This window comes from Perca flavescens, chromosome 14 (genome assembly GCF_004354835.1).
Source record: "Perca flavescens isolate YP-PL-M2 chromosome 14, PFLA_1.0, whole genome shotgun sequence".
In the NCBI taxonomy this organism is placed as follows: Eukaryota; Metazoa; Chordata; class Actinopteri; order Perciformes; family Percidae; genus Perca; species Perca flavescens.
The window spans coordinates 17,541,866-17,559,099 of NC_041344.1; the positions used below are offsets into that span (position 1 = coordinate 17,541,866).

The 17,234-nt window shown below is 41.9% G+C and overlaps 1 protein-coding gene across 4 annotated transcripts in view; it reads left to right on the forward strand.

The window, feature by feature from the left end:
* The first annotated feature begins 282 nt into the window (after positions 1-282).
* pag1 (phosphoprotein membrane anchor with glycosphingolipid microdomains 1) overlaps positions 283-17,234 on the forward strand; it is a 50,687-nt gene continuing 33,735 nt past the window's right edge. For 3 of the 4 annotated variants that reach the window (XM_028598034.1, XM_028598033.1, XM_028598035.1), the window contains exon 1: positions 288-539. The gene's annotated coding sequence lies outside the window, so the exon portion shown is untranslated. Of the gene's footprint in view, positions 540-17,234 lie in introns of all 4 variants that reach the window. The other variant, XM_028598036.1, reaches the window with a different exon arrangement.

Below are 17,234 nucleotides of genomic sequence, written 5' to 3' on the forward strand. Positions count from 1 at the left end.
ATGTGTGCAATTAAAAAAAACATTTATAACTTAACTATTCACCTACACATTATTGTATTTAATATAGATGCATTCAAATACAATATTAAGTTTACCATTATTATTATTTTGTATATGATACCATATAAAATTATTATACAGTAGGCCTACGTGTGTACGGACATCATTTACAATGCAAAAAGTGACAACTACCCAAAGCCAGTCAAGCTTTAGTACTCGTGAAATACATTTCCCATGGAGCTTCGCGCCGCGGCAGCTCCCTAGCACTCCTCCCACCAGCGCCCTGCTGCTGCCCGGCGGAGCTCAGAGCGGAGCAGACTGAAATGAACAGCTCCGTGTCTCTCACGTCCAGAAATGTGCGCAGGTTGAAGAACAAGTCGCATAGCTGTCTGTGTGTAGTATCCTCCTCAGACTACTTCACTCTCTCATCTCTTTAATGCAGCACCGGAAGCTTTAGACGAAGGATATACGCGCATCAAACAAATCCAGACACTTTTCTGTTCAACCAGCCGCTGATTGCAGATAGTCCTCTTTCTCTGGTAAGCGCTTGTTTCCTATCTTCACACCTCTGTGTAAAAGTTGTGTTGTGTTCCTGCGGTTGTTTATTTTTTATATCACTGCTGCAGCTGGCCTGAGAATGGATGAGTGTGTGTGTGTGTGGAGGACGCATTGGGAAACTAAACAGAGAGTGTGCTGTAGTTGTGACTGCGGCAGACTCGTTGCTCGCAGTGAAACCAAATGTGAGTAGCAGTGACAGCGAAGCTGGAACAGAGACTTGTTGCCTTACACCAAAATATTTCGTGTCCTGTTCATACTGCCGGGAATGTTGATGCTGCGTGATACTTGAATATTTTGGGAGCAGTTGTCTCTCTCTCTCTCTCTCTCTCTCTCTCTCTCTCTCTCTCTCTCTCTCTCTCTCTATCTCTCTTTCCTCTGCGTTCTTCATTTGGGAAATATTGGCAGTAGCCTGTAGCATCATGTCCATTTTCCAATCTCCTTGGCTGCTGCATGAAGAAGTATCTTTTTTTTAATGAAATATAATTCAATAACCTTGGTGCTACTTTCACATTTCCATGAGCACTAATCTTAATTTTCACATTATATTAATTGACTTATATTAGGGGTAGTGAGATACAAATGTCTTTATTATCTCCTTCTTGTCTGTATCTCCTTGTTTACAGTGTGTGACAGCAGTTGTGGTTTGGCATTCTTCTTCATGTTTTTTTTTTGAAGGCGCACTGGAAAACTATTCAATCTTCATGACAGCAAGATATGTCTGTACTTGTTTTTGAGATGCAAATCAACTTCACCCATAGTGACAGATTGACTGGTTTTAGACAAACACACTCACACACACACACACACACACACAAACATATATACCTACACTGTATGGTCATGTGTGTGGATGTTGCTGAGCCCTGTGGATAACCTCAGACATATTGTCTCATTGGCACTGACAAGTACATGGCCTCTCCTTCCTTATAGCGTAGAGCTGGCGTGCACACATGAGTAAACACACATACTGTATGTGCATGAATGTGATGCTTGGTGAAGCAGAGACACACACACACACACACACACACACACACACACACACACACACACACACACACACACACACACACTCTGTTCTACAACCGTCTTTCTCTGTAATTGTGAATCTGAAATTCCTCTCTGCTCACCTGCCAAATACATGAACATTCACACTCTTGTCAGCTCTACTAGGGTTCTCTCTTTTATCACCCCCCCCCTCGGGACACACACACACACACACACACACACACAGAGCCAAATGCCACCAATAGAAACCCCCTCCCTCAGTCTGTGTTGATGTGTTCAGTTGTTGAATAGGAGCTGTTGGCAGACCATCTACACTGCAGCAGACTGGCTTTCACAGAAGTTGACATTCGCCTCAGCAAACACAATTTGCACTTTGTTTTAGCTTCCCTTTGCTTTTGCTGCACTTCCTCATGTTTTAGGCTAACCATTAATAAAAACTGGCATGGGTCTGACATCTTTTAATAGGAGCATGGTGAATAAATACCCACTGCTCTGCTGAAACTGGCAGCAGTTGAGCTTTAAATCCTGAATCTGTAACTGTGCCTAAAATGAGTATAGAGTTCTTGAAATACCCCTCTGTCCAGACCAGCATGGAAACAAATTGATCAAAATGATGCTAAAAAGAAATGCCAAAATGCTCACCCTTCCTTGTTTTCATGTCATTGTATTGTGTTTATAAAGCAGTAGCTTGCAGGCTTTTGCAGAGCAGCACACACATGTCAAAGAGACAGAACTGCATGTCTGTGTATAACTAAATCTTTGTCACTCTATAAGCGATTGACTGTGTGGCGGCAAATGTAAGAGGACAGCAGGGCAAATGCTTTGTGACAGTTTTAACTTCAGAATATTCATAGCATGCTGCTAATGCTGGTATTTGGATGGAGACAAGGCTGGGTATGTGCAGCTGTTGCACGTAAGAAGGGAAATGAGTGAGGAGCAAAAGGGCCGAGAGCGTTCTCTCAGGACTTTACTGCAAACTGCACCAAGTCCAAGAAGAGTTTGTTTTGGGTTGATATGGGTAGCATTTTGTTCACACATCCCTTAATTGAAAGAATCACACTCAAGCTGTCCAAACATTTTCCCATCCAGCTTGGATAGGAGGTTCTAGCCTCATCCACACTGAGCCAGCTATGAAAACGCTGCTCAAGTGTTTATATTGTGTTTTATTACAGCCAAACTCATGATTTAGTTGGTGAGTTTTGTTTATTAATGTTACGTGTTACCAGATAGGGCCCGGAGTCTGCCTCATCATCAAGCAGCAACATTATTTTGTAAAAGGAACCGTTCAACATTTTGGGATTTACTGCTTTCACGGAGAGAGAGACTATTTCTGTTCTATGGAAAGCTGGAGCCAACAGCCGCTTAGCTTAGCATAAAGACTGGACACTTGCTGGGGCTTATCAAAGGTAAAAAAAAATCTGCTTTTTAACTTGCTCTAATTAACCCAAAGCGTAAAAACGACAAGTTGTGTTTTTTGTTTTCACCTTTGGGTTGCCAAGCAACCAGCAGAGACTCCAGGAAGTCACCGCTTCTGGCCAATAAACAGTCCAGCAATTAACTCCCGGTAAAACCACAACTAGGATTAAACAATATAGATATAAAGTGTTCATTTGTGAGTTTTAAGTTTTCATGCTAAGCTTAAACCGTCTCCTGGCTCCAGCTTCTCATTGATCCTCTCATCCAACTGAGCAAGAAAGTAAATACGTGTATTTCCCACCTTGTGTGTTTGTCAGAAGCTTTCAAGAAGTATTTTAGAGTAGAACTATTTAAATTGGACTCAATTCTTGATGTAGAACCTTGAGTCATAGAACCTTGTGCTAAAATGACTTTTTTTATTTGCATGACAGAACTGTTCCCTATTCAGGAGGGACTGAATCGCTGCCTGTTATTCTGCACTCATTATGACTGGTCATAATGTGTATAGACTGATAGAGAACACAGAGATGCTGCTATACTGGGCATGAAGGCCGTGCTCCTGAAGGGATAACATATAATATTCACACTGTGTCTGACTGCTGTGAAAGTAGAGTTTCATCATAGGCTGTCAAGATGTCTTTAGGCAGACTACATGCATTTCACACTCACTTAGGCTTTAACAAGCAAGAGCCCCATCCCCATCATTGGTAGGCAAACAGTAGAGTGTTTGACTCTGCACCTCAGGTTTTGCAATTACCCTGCATGCCCTGTTTGACACCCCTGTCCATCTGTGAGACACACACCTTGGGAAATTTAGGCCAAGGATTGAGTCTGTAGGAAGCGCTGTTGCTGTGACTACCAAAGAATGTTTGTTAAATGTCCAGTTTGCGTCCGATTGAGCAGGATTCTGGAAATGGAAAATACTGTTATGTTCTGTTGTCGGAAAGAGGCTTTTTTCTTTCATTGATCTGGAACAGATGTTATGGTTTTCCCTTTCAAATGGAGTTCCTGCTGTGCTGGACAGGATGGGATTTTTACAGAATTGAATTTCTATGTTTTTATGGTGTTTGCTGTGGTCTAAATATCCCCCATAACGTCACTGACATAGTTTGCATATTACATATTAATATGTAAATCTTTCATGGATGAGTTGGCCTCTGCTTAGTTTTTGCATTGCTCAGCTTAAAGTTACTTTTAGCTTTAGGAAGGTGTGGGTTTTTAACATGCATGTGGGGGTTTTGGCTAAGAAAGAGGAAATGCTTAAGAAGCGCTTCAACAGGCCATTCAGCAGTCAACAAGCTGTGGTTGAGGGATGCCGCTGTTAGCTGCTACCAGTCAAGGAACACACCCATTTGTGTTTCCTGTGCGGCTAATATGAATTTTGGATTTACTAACGTTAGATTATATGAAGCTTGATGGGATGAACTGACCTAGGGTTACGTCCATTCCCACCCCTGCAGAAAAGCCAATATTGTGCAGTATATTCAGAGTGCTTTTAATTTAAGGCTTCACCAAGCTGCAACGTAACGAGTCTGTGGTGAATATTTATGTGTATGATTTAAGGGTTTGATCATGATTAGCGTGATTTGGCATCTTTTAGATCCAGCCCTTAAAGTTGCATGGAGTAATGAACATTTATCCATTTCTTTATGAGGTCTTTCATTTTTGAACGAATGTGAGAACTAGCTGCTGGTGGAGAAATGGTCATTAACTTTGCTCTTATTCAATCCAGCCAATTTAGGGGCGGTTGCTGAAAATGTCTTGTCTCATCTGCTTGTAAAGATTGGAAAGGAAAGTAGGAAAAAAACCTCTTACATTACGGGTATGACAAATGAAGAGAATAAAAAATAAGACAGCAATTCTAATAATACAAAAGGCATATTGATCTCCAGTGCGTCATTCGGGTTACTGCTGGTGCTCCTCTCGCTCTCCCCGACCCTCGCAGGATTGATTTTTCATTTGTTCTGTACGGCGTAAGGGGTACTTGTTATTATTTTTGAAATCCCATTTGTGGTAGTTATTACAGCACCCAAAGTGTCTCTTCTTCTGAAGGGACACAAGTACACAATCTTCAAATGATCCACTTGACAGAGTTTACGGATCTTCAACAGGTTTAGAGCTGCGTTCGGTTCAGAAATGCAAATTCCCACAGTAAAACCAGCTAAAGAAAGATAGATGACACATTTTTTCACACCCCAGCAATATCAGGAAATGCTTATTCAAAGCAGGGAAACCACCCAATGTTCTGCTCAGATATAATGTTAAATATAACACTAGTTAATTAATGTTTATTAATGGCAAGAGACAACACCTTTGAGAAACAGCTGACCTCATTATGTAAGCATACCAAGCTCAAGAATCTTACGTGTGTGTGTGCGCGCGCGTGTGTGTGTGTGAGTCTTTGCGAGCAACACCTCTCACATTGTTAACGCCAGACTTGTTTGTCTTGACCTACAGTTTTTGAAATCCTGCCTGATCCTGCCCGGAAACACACACACACACACACACACACGTGCAGGTTATTCACACAAAAATTTGAGCCCTCCTATTTGGACACACAGCTTGGACACAACTTCAGGCACACTTGCCTACACATCAGTTTCCACTTACCACACGTTACACGATTGTTTACCTCTTTCAAACATACAGTACACCCCCACTGTCATCAAATCAATGCGGCCCTTAGCAATTTTCTCAAGGATAACAGGGTGTTCAGCTTGTGTTTGACTATTCTGCAGTTTGTGTAACTCCACAGCACAGAGACAGACCTCACCTCTGTGCTGCTGAGAGAGAGAGAGAGAGAGAGAGAGAGAGAGAGAGAGAGAGAGAGAGAGAGAGAGAGAGAGAGAGAGAGAGAGAGAGAGAGAGAGAGAGAGAGAGAGAGAGAGAGAGAGGCGTGTTTAAGGCAAGTAAACACTGCGGATGCGATTAACTGAGATTGCCTCAGGGAAGCTCTAACGGGAAATCAGAGCCCCTCTTCTCAGGATTGTGCATAACACAAGTTGTTATGTATTCACCTGGTGTTAAAACTGAGAGAGAGAGTGAGAGAGGGTTGAGGAATTTGAGATGACTTGCATTCTGGTACACTGTCATTGCCTTCTTGTGTAGGAAAAGATTAAAGCTCCATTCAGAGTTTGATTGTCATGAAGATGGAGCTTGACATAAAAAGCTAGTGAGTAACTCTTGAGTTGGGATTGTTCTATCAATCTACTATTTCCAAGATCAAGAATAGACATGCTTAAATTAATAGTTTTTTGTAAGATGAGAGGATTGGTACCACTCTCATGATTGTATTCTAAATATAAAGCTACAGCCAGGAGACAGTTAGCTTAGCTTAGCACAAAGGCTGGAAGCCGGGGGAAACAGCTAGCCTGGCTCTGTCCAGATAAGGCAACAAAAGGAAGCAAAATTCTACAAGGTAACAAAATCAGTGCAGCATCTCTAAAGCATGCTAAGAGCCAGGCTTGTTGTTTACCGCAGTTTCCAGTCTATACGCTAAGCTAGGCTAACTGGCTTCAGGCTGTAGTTTCATATTTTCCTTACATTGTGGTATCGATATTATCGTCTAACTCCCAGCAAGAAAGCGTGCCCACAAGTTCTGCTGATTCCAGGTCCATGTCAGGCTCTGGTGTTGGACTGCCTACAAATGGAGTGATGCCAAGGACTGGGAGGGGCAAGTAGCAACATCCTCTCTGTAACAGAAGCTTCAGCAGAAGTCCGGTTTCATTTTTGATATGCGACACACATGTAACACCTTTTTAAGAGCCTGAAATGTGGTTTGCACGTGCCGTGTATGAAGGAGCTGTGATCTTACAGCAGCCAAATGATCAGCAGCATGCAGAGAGCATGGAGGGGTGGGGTGAGGTGAGGTGATGGACAGTAGACATGGGTGAGTTAACAGGGTGTGTATAGACTGTCGCTTCTCCTTGGTGTAAAGTGCAGCAGACCCACACACACACACACACACACACACACACACACACACACACTGCAGGGGTGGGATGCTAAAGTGTCACCTGGGGGGAGGATCCTCATCTCACACTCTGCTGGCTAAAGCACTGCAGGGAGGGTACACACACACACACACACACACACACACACACACACACACACACACACACACACTCATAGATGCACATTAAGCTCACACATAAACACACTTACGCATGTACTGAGCCTTATTTGTATTCTGTGCAGCCCTCTCGTGTTTTGTCTTTTTGAGAAAAATATCAGTTTCTTTGTGTAAGATCTGTTCCGTGTTCTGTTTTCCGTCTACCTTTCTGTTGGACTCACCTGTGTGGCTTTCTGCATACACGAGCAAGCCTTTGTCCTTGTATGCCTGCATCTCTGTCTTTGTTTTCCTCAGGCATCTTTGCCGTCAAAAACAATTTTGTGGAGACAGCAAGCAAGAACTAATCTCTTCTTGCACATTTTTGTTTTTGTAACGTGAGAAAAGCACAAGACAGTAACTCAGTGTTCTATCAATGTTAATACGGTCATCATGTGTTTATGCGGTCAGGTGTTTGACATCATGTGTTTGGAGAGAAATAGAATATCTGTTCATGGACCGTTTATAACTGGAGCTGATGAGGGTCATTGGGGACGCCATGAAAAGACAAAGAGATGATTGTTGGGTTGGTCTTTGTGTGTGTTTAGCATTTGTCTAACATGCATGCAGTGAAGCGCGTGTTCCATGTTGTTTACGTGTAAATGCTGTTCCATATAAATTGGACAGAGCGGTTAGGCACATATATGTATCAGGTGATAGTGTAGGGAGGTTTTGTGCACTACCGGATGGTTGCTTGCTCTGTCTCTGTCAGATGAAGGATGGGACGGCCATGGATTGGCTTCCATCCATCACCAAGGACCTCAGGCTGGCTGACACCATTTTACACCTCTCTCTCTATCTGCGTCTGTCATTTGCCCACTTTTTCCCCACTTTCTTTGTCCCTTTGGCCCTGTTCCTTGGTTTATCCCATAATGTCTCCTTATTTTTGAACTCCTCGCACATCCTTTTATTCTTTCTCTACCTGTCAGCCCATCTTCATCTTGCCTCACATTCCAATCCTCCTTTAACCGTGTTTCACTTATTCACATTCCCCCTTTATTTCTCTCCTTTCCATTCCTCTTTATTTATCACCCATCCCTGCTCCACCCTTTCCCCTCACACTGTCTTACCAGCTCCTCTCTTCCTTACTTTCTTTCTTTCTACTGTCTTTTTTTACTGCATCCTTGCCACTGGCATTGATCTTGAGCAGAGGCAGTCGGGGCACACACACACACACACACACACACACACACACACACACACACACACACACACACACACACACACACACACACACACACACAGCGTACCTCCCTTTTCTCTGCTCGTAATAGGAAATGCCCCTGTTATCTTAACAGGCACCAGCTTATTAATATAAGCTGTTAGACAAACAAGATGTGGGCACATGCTCTGCTATGTGTGCACTCTGATAAAATGCAATAGTACAAGGCAGAAAGTACACCAGCCAGCCTTTTTGAGCTGTTTTCCCCAAGCATTTTGCATTCATCAGTGTAGTAATGCTGGTGAAAGAAGGTGAACAACAGACAGGTGAGAAAAGAAAAGCTTGAAAGGCAGCGCAGTGAATGAAACAGAGCTCTCCAGAGTCAAATATTGGTGTTTAAGTTTAGTTTGGTCTTCTTTTGGTTGGTTAGAGTTTAGAGAAGTGAGTCTTGAGGGGAAGGGGCGATGCACAGTTAAAGCCGAGGGGCCAGAATCAAACTTACTCTGATATAAATACATGATTGCATGAGATTGAGTATTTCTTTGTTATATTCCATTCACAGTAAGGCTGCAACTAATAATTAGTTTTCATTACATTATTTTAACTCAAAAATATATTCAATTTATAATGATATGAAACAGAGGAACAATTAATTGATTAATCTGTTACTTGACTAATTGGTTCAGCACAAAGGGCGCTGAGCTAGACTGGGTAAACCCAGTCCAATCTGCCGGCGATTTGATTTTGCCCTGCAGCTCAGGCTGGAAACCTGTACATTTTTCTATCCTGCTTCTGTTACAAATCTGCTTTTAAACTTTTTGTTTACATTCAACATGGCGGCCACCGAAGTGCAGCAACCCGTTGATGCCGCTGTCTATGCTGTTTTAAAAGATTTCAAAGGCAAATTTTCTCTGAAAACGGAACAGAAACTTGCCCTGGAATTCCTATAAAAGAAGGATGTGTTTGCCTTACTACCGACCAGCTTGTTGGTAAAAGCCTAATTTAACAGCTAGCCCTGCTGGTGGCCAAAAGAATGGAGCTCAGCTCAAACCTCGTTGTTGCAAAGTACGTCACCTGGATTGTTGGTTTGATATTGGTTTAAGGACTATCCAATTACGTACAAAGTCATTTGAACTATGCCCGTTGATCACGCCTCTTGTGCAGTAGAAAATACAGAGCAGACTCCCCAGAATAATGTTCAATCTTAAAAGATTGAGCTTGGTCTGGTGATAGCCAGACTAGCGCTGAGCCACACCAGAAAGAGAAACCGTAAAATATGGGCTTTTAGAAGCTTGATGTAGATACTAGTGGATTGTTGGTGAACTTCTGTAGCTAGCGAGTTAACTGCTAACACATTAGCTAGAGGGAACATGCTAGTGCTAGTCATAGTAGCTTCCTGAGCGTCTTTCTATTTTCTTTGTACTGGTCTGTTTACTGGCCCCTGGAATCCTGTTCTCAGGATTGTACACAATTTCATTTAATAAAAGGGTTTAAGAGGGAAAAATGATTTCTGTGCTAACAAGCTTGCTAACTGCTTGCTGTCAGTTAGCAAGCTCATTAGCTAACAGGACAATACGTTCACACAGCTAATTCAAAAGACTTTCAACATTCAAAAATGCAACGCAAAATGCAACCATTTGTTTGCAGTCTGGAGCCCTGCAATGATTTGTCATTTTGTTGAACTTTTCCTGCTTTTTCTGCCAACGATTATGAAACAAGAAAATAAAGTAACTTTCTATTTTTTAGTCTTTTCAGTGATCTGTCTTCCCACACTTTAACATTAGCAATAAAAGAAGTAATCCGTTTAGATTTCTGTCTGAGCTCAGAGTGTACCTTTATTTGAAGCTATTATCTGGCTGATAGAGAGAAATTGAGCATCTAGTTGTATCCATTTTCTCCAGAGAGTAGCCTTTAGGCTGATTGGAAATGACTGTTTACTGCAGGGACAGTATTTGTTAATGGACTATAGGGCATTACTGTATGTCACCAGAGAGCGGGATATGTGTGTGTATGTGGGAGGATAAGAGAGAGCGAGACAGACAGCGTGTATGTTTGTGTGAGTCTAAATGCAACAATTTGCAACATGAGAATTGTAAGAAAGCTTGAGAAGGATGCAATTATATCCATTAGGGCTGTTTACACATGTTGTGTTTTCTCTAAAATGAGAGGATTGCTAAATGATATCACAAAGTCATCCAGGGAATTTACTCTGTTTCCCATCGCTCCATCATCCTCCTCCCTTTCTCCATCTCTGCCGCTGCTGAGCTCTTTGAATAGGCTGGTTGTTTGCCTACGATGGCTGCTGGTAAATATGCTTCACTATCCAGGAGTAGACAATGGCAATGTCAAAACGTAAAGGAAGGAGGAAGAAAAGAGAGCTACAAACAGAGAGAGTTCTGAATGAGTGAGTAAATAGAATTGGGGAAAAGATGTTTGAGCCAAGTGGAAGAACAAATACTTGATTGTTGAGCGAAGTTAGGGGCTTTTCAGTTCCTATACAGTTGGTCCCTGATGTTTTTGTTAGATTCCCTCATGAAAAGTTAGAGGGTTGAGCATGTTCACTCTGCTATCAGTTTCCCTCCATGCTGCCCATCACCAAAATCCTTTTTTTTGTACTAACTGAAATGTGTCCTTTGCCTCAAATACCAAAATAATGCCTTGAATGATTGCTGTGATTTGTCTTTTCGGCTTACCCTGTGCAAGGGGTTCACATATTTTAACTAATGGCTTTCATAATGAGTTATAAGTTAAAAGGCATTAAAAAAAACTAATTTGGGGTTGTGAAAAATTCTTTTTGCCGGAGTTTATCCCTTTTATTTGGTAATAATGTAGTTATAAATGTTTGGAATCCATTAATGAATGCCTAATAAGTTGTTGATAAAAGGATTTGTCTCCAAATGCCCTGATCTTTTCAGAAGGTAAGTGGTCATATGATGCAGTCATGCACAGGGATCTTTCACAGCCTGGCAACCCTAAAGTCGCTCTTAATATTTTCTATAAAGCTTTAGTAAATAATCTATTAACAATTAGTAAAGCCATTTGTTAGAACTTATTGTGGAATACTTCATTCTGATTGGTCAATCACGGCATTCTATGGTCTGTTTTTTCTGTAAAACAGATCATTGCTAAGTATAACAGACCGTTGTCATGGACGGAGTTCTGATCATAGACTCAGGTAGACCATTTTTAAATCAAATAATTTGTTTTTAAATCAACGTTTGTGGTCATGCAGTGTTAAGATCAACAGATCAGAAATGGAGAGAGAGGGCAAACAGTGCAAACAAAGCATTAGTTATGGCGCTTACCCACTGTTAGTAGCAGCTCTACTCGGCTCGCCCGCGTTGCAGATTTAGTACCGCCTCATGCGTGAGGCGAGCGCGGCTGGTCGTCATAGCGCCGCCGCAGGAAACTGCCGTGACCTAACGCGACACACACATAGAACGTCGAAGGTGTGTTGTTGTTGCCACAGCCAGAAGACAAATTTTGTTCCAAAAGAAGCTGGAGGCAGCAAAAAAACAAACAAAAAGAAAACACTGCTGGCTAAACTATTTAAAAAACAGCGGGTTTGTTCAGGACACCCCCGTCTGTCGCTAGCAATGATGACTCAGTGATTAGTGAGGATTCTCTCCGACCAATCACCTTTTGGTATCTCTTCAGCTTGCTTGGGACCTCGACGGAGGTGATACTAAAAAAAGTACCTGTTGGCAGGTACCAGGTACTTTTTTTCATAATGGAAAACCAAAAAAGGCAAGTAGAGTTGAGGCGAGTCGAGCAGGTACCATGTAATGGAAAAACGCCATTAGTTCCATGGTTAGCTCACTCCGGCTTTCGTCGGAGAGTGGTGCTCCTCAGCGGTAAAGTTAACTGTCCCGAACGGCACGCAGGCGTTTTCAGTAGGTAACCTCTGTATGAGTAGCCGTGTAATAAGCCGTCAAATGTTTATCTCTGAATCCTTCTATCCTTGTATTTTTTATTTTTTTTTACACAGCCCAGTGAGGCTGTGAAGAGAAGAGTACACACTAGGCCTAGAGATTAGCACGTTTGAAAAATGCCTACAAAGCTTAAACGTTTAAGTTGCAATAGGAAAAGCTGCACCTTTTCTTCAGATAGCAGGAGTGTGAGTTTTGACCAAAAGGAAGAAAAAGAGGGAGGGGAAGATGGAAGTTGTTTACCATCCAGCTTCTGGCAAAGGAAGTGATCCTATAGTGCCAGAGAGGGAGAGAGGGATGGACAGTTTTAAAAGAGAGATATGTGAGCTTGAAAAACGAGAGAGACCAACCACAGCAGGGTTCTCTGCTGCGCTGCAGTGAACAGCGACATAAAAAGGTTTTGAACTGGAGCCAGGCCCCTGAGCTTTCTATGAATACTGAGGCACTGAGGAGGGGAAATGATGGGAGGAAAGAAAAGTTAAAGAAAATGGAGGATTAAAAGGGAGGGGTAAAGATGAAAAGAGGAGCGGGGAGACATGAAGAGAGCATGGAAAGAGAAAATAGGAGAGGAAAAGGCAAGGGAGATGAGAAAAAAAGTGGAACCCTGTGTAGTAAACTGAAGTAAGAAAAGTGCTTTCCAGTGTATTCTTTCAAGTTTACAGTTTAGAATGAACCATGGGATAGATTACTAATGTGTAATGCAGGGCTTTAACTCTCCCGGACACTTTGTTTTATAATGAACTGCAAACATTCTTTGTTCGTAGGGGAGACGTAACACATTCCAACATGAGGCCATCCTTAGAGAATGTGAGTTGATAACAGCTGAACTGTATAAAGGCTCTACTTTAGGTGGAGGATTGGATATGATCATTAAGAAATGAATCCAGGGGAATGTAAGAATGAAGTGGAGGGTAGGGAAAGAAACGGAGAGGAGGAATTTGGGAAAATGAGCCAATGGCAACTCTCAGACAGACTAGGCAGTGACAGCAGGAAATCCAAGTTGTAATCAGCCCTACTTGATGCTGATTCCCTAGACATAACAGACATAACATTATTAGCACTCAGATGTAAGATTTTCCAAACTTACGGGCCTCCTTTTTGGGAAATGTCTTGAACGATTGGATAAATTGCCCTAAAATTTGGTGCTAACATTGATGTCCTCTTGAGGATGAATTGTAAAAAACCTCTCCTGACTTTTCAACCAGTGCATCATCAGGTCAAAATGTCAGTTTGTCCAATACTTTGGTTTATGACTAAATACATGGTAAAACTAAATTCCATCAGCTGTTCTGTGTGTTTAGTCTTAATTAGAAAGTGTTTGCATGCTAACATGCTTAACTAAGATGGTGACCATGGTAGACATTACACCTGCTAAACATCAGCATGCTAGCATTGTCATTGTGAGCATTTTAGCACACTGACGTTTGCATTTAGCTTAAAGCTGTTCACCTGCTAATGCTGCTGTTAATTTTAAATATACAGTATATGACCAAGAAAAGCATCAAATCATCACATTTGAGAAGCAGGAACCTGAAGTAGTTACAGATTCTTCTCTGTTGTACAACTAATTGATGAATCAGCTAATTAAGTTAGATTAGTTAGTAACTGAGTTACTACCTGCACTAAAAGGTATTCTGGAGATTATCCTGGTTGACTTGGACCAAAAAGATTTGTTGTTAATATAAGCTAATAAACTGCTTTTAGGTGTTTCTCTTGTTACTTTGTGCTTTGCTGTTTGATTTAAATTAATGTTCAAAGAACTGTTCTCTCTCAAATTGTCAGGAGCAATAAAAAAATGATATGATGGAGCTGTTTTTTATCTCACAATAACTAGAACCTATTCAGTCCCTGGCTGCAGTGGCTGCTGCAGTGCTGAGGCAGGAGAGACGCAGGCTGGGGGAATTCCACAGCAGCTCTCACTGTATATTATTTGTCAGTTTTCTCTTCTCCCATCCCCACCCGAGCACCTTTTGCCTTTCCTCGTAATGAAGCGCACACACACATATGCACAGACTGGTGGCAATAAACACACACCCGGTCGTAAAGCGGTAAATTAAAAGCCTGACTCAGAGCAACAAATGAGGCTGGGGGATTAGCTTCTATTCAACCATGTTATGAAGGTTATTTTTAGGCTCCTCTCAGCCAAACAATGCCTCATAAAAAAACAAAGCTAGTAGGGTTTGGCTTTTGAATACAGATCTCTGGCTCTGTATCTGCGGGTTAGTTTTCAGCTCTCAGTGCTTTTGACTTCCAGTAAATGTTGCATTTTAGCAATTTACACAATGTTAAAGGGGGTTTCTTATGACATGTACATAAACTTAAGATGAGGTGATTTTAAAATAAATCTGGAATTTTTGTGCCTCTGCCGTCTATCTGTTTTTCACACACTAATAGATCTTCCTCTCTTTCCCTTCAAAAATACAAGTGTACAAACCCCCTGCCTTGTGCACGTACGCACAGATCAGTGTTGGCCTTCAGCCTTCACAGTAACTAATCACTCAGACAGCGTGGCCGTGCCCTCTCATTAAGCATGCTGTACACTGAAAGCAACACTGCTAATGACTCTGCATGGCCTGTTACACACACAATACTCACAGACTTAATACTATAATAGCTAGCTTAAGCAACACAAACTCTACAGCCAGACAGACAGACTCATACCCAGCTGTTTTGCCTCTGCAGAAACGTGCTGGGAAACTTCTGGAGAAAGTGTGATTTTTCCACCATTGAAACACAATAGCTGGCAATTTTGTGCAGATGAGTACTTTTTTTTGGTATTCTTTCAGAAAATAGAAACTATGCAGAGATTGTAACCTAAAGCCCCCTGTGGTGCTCTCCCAACAATAACATCACTGTTCCAGAAACTTCACATCCCATTTGCTCTGATGTCTGCGCTGCCGGTTGGCTCTGAGATTTTTTAGCACTTGTTTTCTGCGCTGTCATCTTGCATCCACTGATGGTTGTAAGTTAGCATATAGCCCGCTCATCTGTTGGAGCAGAGTTAGCCCGCTTGCGCTTCATGAATTTGACATTGTCAGCCGAGCATGCACAGATTCAATCAACAAGGATTTGCACGGAAGCAGATCACAGTACTGTTGAATCCAAGTCAGTATTGCACGCTGCCGGAAACACACAATCTGCTTCTCCCTTTGTGAAGCTCTACCACAAATATTGGGGTGAGGTTCATAAATTGATTTGGACGTCACACGCCTCAACAAGGTGACAGAAGTGTGTCTCTACTTTGTTACACTTCATGCTCTGTCTTTTGGCTTTTGTTTGTCGATTGACCCTCAGCAGTCTTTCTGAATTGCGTGGATAGTGTAACAGCATTGATTTCTCTTTTCTCAATGAGAGGTAGCATATTGACTGTCTCAGTAACTCAATCTCTTGGAAAATAGCACAGAGGTTTGTGTATGAATACAAAGTGCATACAGGCTTGCGCTTGACATTGTCTGTCATTCTTTCCATTTTGTGATTGTGTGCGGGTATGACAGCATGCATGTACCACCATGAATATGTGTTTGTCCATGTCTTTGTATTGTGTTCTTACGCATGCACAAGTGTTTGTATGCCTGTGAGTGCCTAACTCTGTGTGTGAGTCTGCATTATCAGCCTCTTGGCAACAAGCAAATGTAGAACCACGGAGTTCTTTTCTGTCTGTGCATCGTCAAGGCCCTGTCGCCCTGGGTTACAGGGTTTCTAGGGGATGGATGGACAGTCTGGCATCACCAAAGTGCCAGCTAGGCATGTGGGTGCTCTGTATCCTGATTTCATGCTCTCTTTTCCTCAGTATCCTCCCCCTTATGTTGTACCTGGAGAAGCCTGTGAATTTATTTTACCTTTTCTGAATAGGTACATTTTTTTTTTTTCTGAGTCAGGAGGTTTATACAGACAAGTCTAATACCAAACAGTTTGGGGATTAAGAAGCTAAGTTTGTGTGCTTGTGAATATTTGTCTGTTCAATAAAACCTCTGCATAAACAGTTCTGTGTTTTGTCCTTGTAAACAGGAAGCAAGCACGCTGTTTCATCTTCCTCCTCCAGTCCTAACAAACACAGTGCTTTTTATTCTGTCACAATTAGTAGATGACAAATCACACATGGTGAATGGAGTTTGTTTCCAATTATCAAGTCGTCATGGTGATGAATGTGTGCGTTTGTACACTACAGTCGATTAAAGCCTTTTAATACACTGTCTCATTTATTATTACTATTGCATAAATAATCATGATGCGCCATTGGGATGGATGTTGTTTTAAGATAGAGAGAGAGAGAGAGAGAGAGAGAGAGAGAGAGAGAGAGAGAGAGAGAGAGAGAGAGAGAGAGAGAGAGGTGCCAGTAAAGAAGATATGTCTGCCAGCTGTGTCATTTTGCAGAGTAAAGGATTATGGGAGAATTACAACCAATGAACAGTTTTCCTTCTACGTTTGTGTGTGTGTGTGCGTGTGTGTTAAAGAGTGAGTGAGACTGTGTGTTCTATATGTTCATCACTCAGTTCCCGCCAGTGACTCGCTACTGTGGCATTCACAGCAGCTGGTACTGCTTTAGTCACAGTCTACCTGCAACTTCCTGCAAATGAAGTCATATCACACCAGTGAATGCAAAATACTTCTTTAGTAAATTCAAAATCTGTTTTTTTCTCTCTCTCTCTCTCTCTCTCTCTCTCTCTCTCAATGAATAGGATAATGGCCATTTTTTAGCCGAGCTCTGCAAAGAAGGTTAACATAGATTACTTCCTTTACACAGATATTGTTCCCTTAAACTGCAGCATGTAAGTGACAAATGATGGAGTGAAAGCGTATGAAGATGAAGGGTAAACAGATGTTTCTAGCCTAGTAACTAAAGGATTACTGCACGGTTACAATAGAACCATTATAGGATTATTGTATTGCTAAAGTAGACATTGAGCATGACTTCTCACCCTCACAACCATCCCTTCTGCTCTATACCATCTCAGTAACATTTGCATTAACTTGTCATAAGACCAAACACACACCCCAGACACACTCCAGTGATGTACAAAGCCAGCCAGTCATCGGGGATAATCGATGTGTCTGT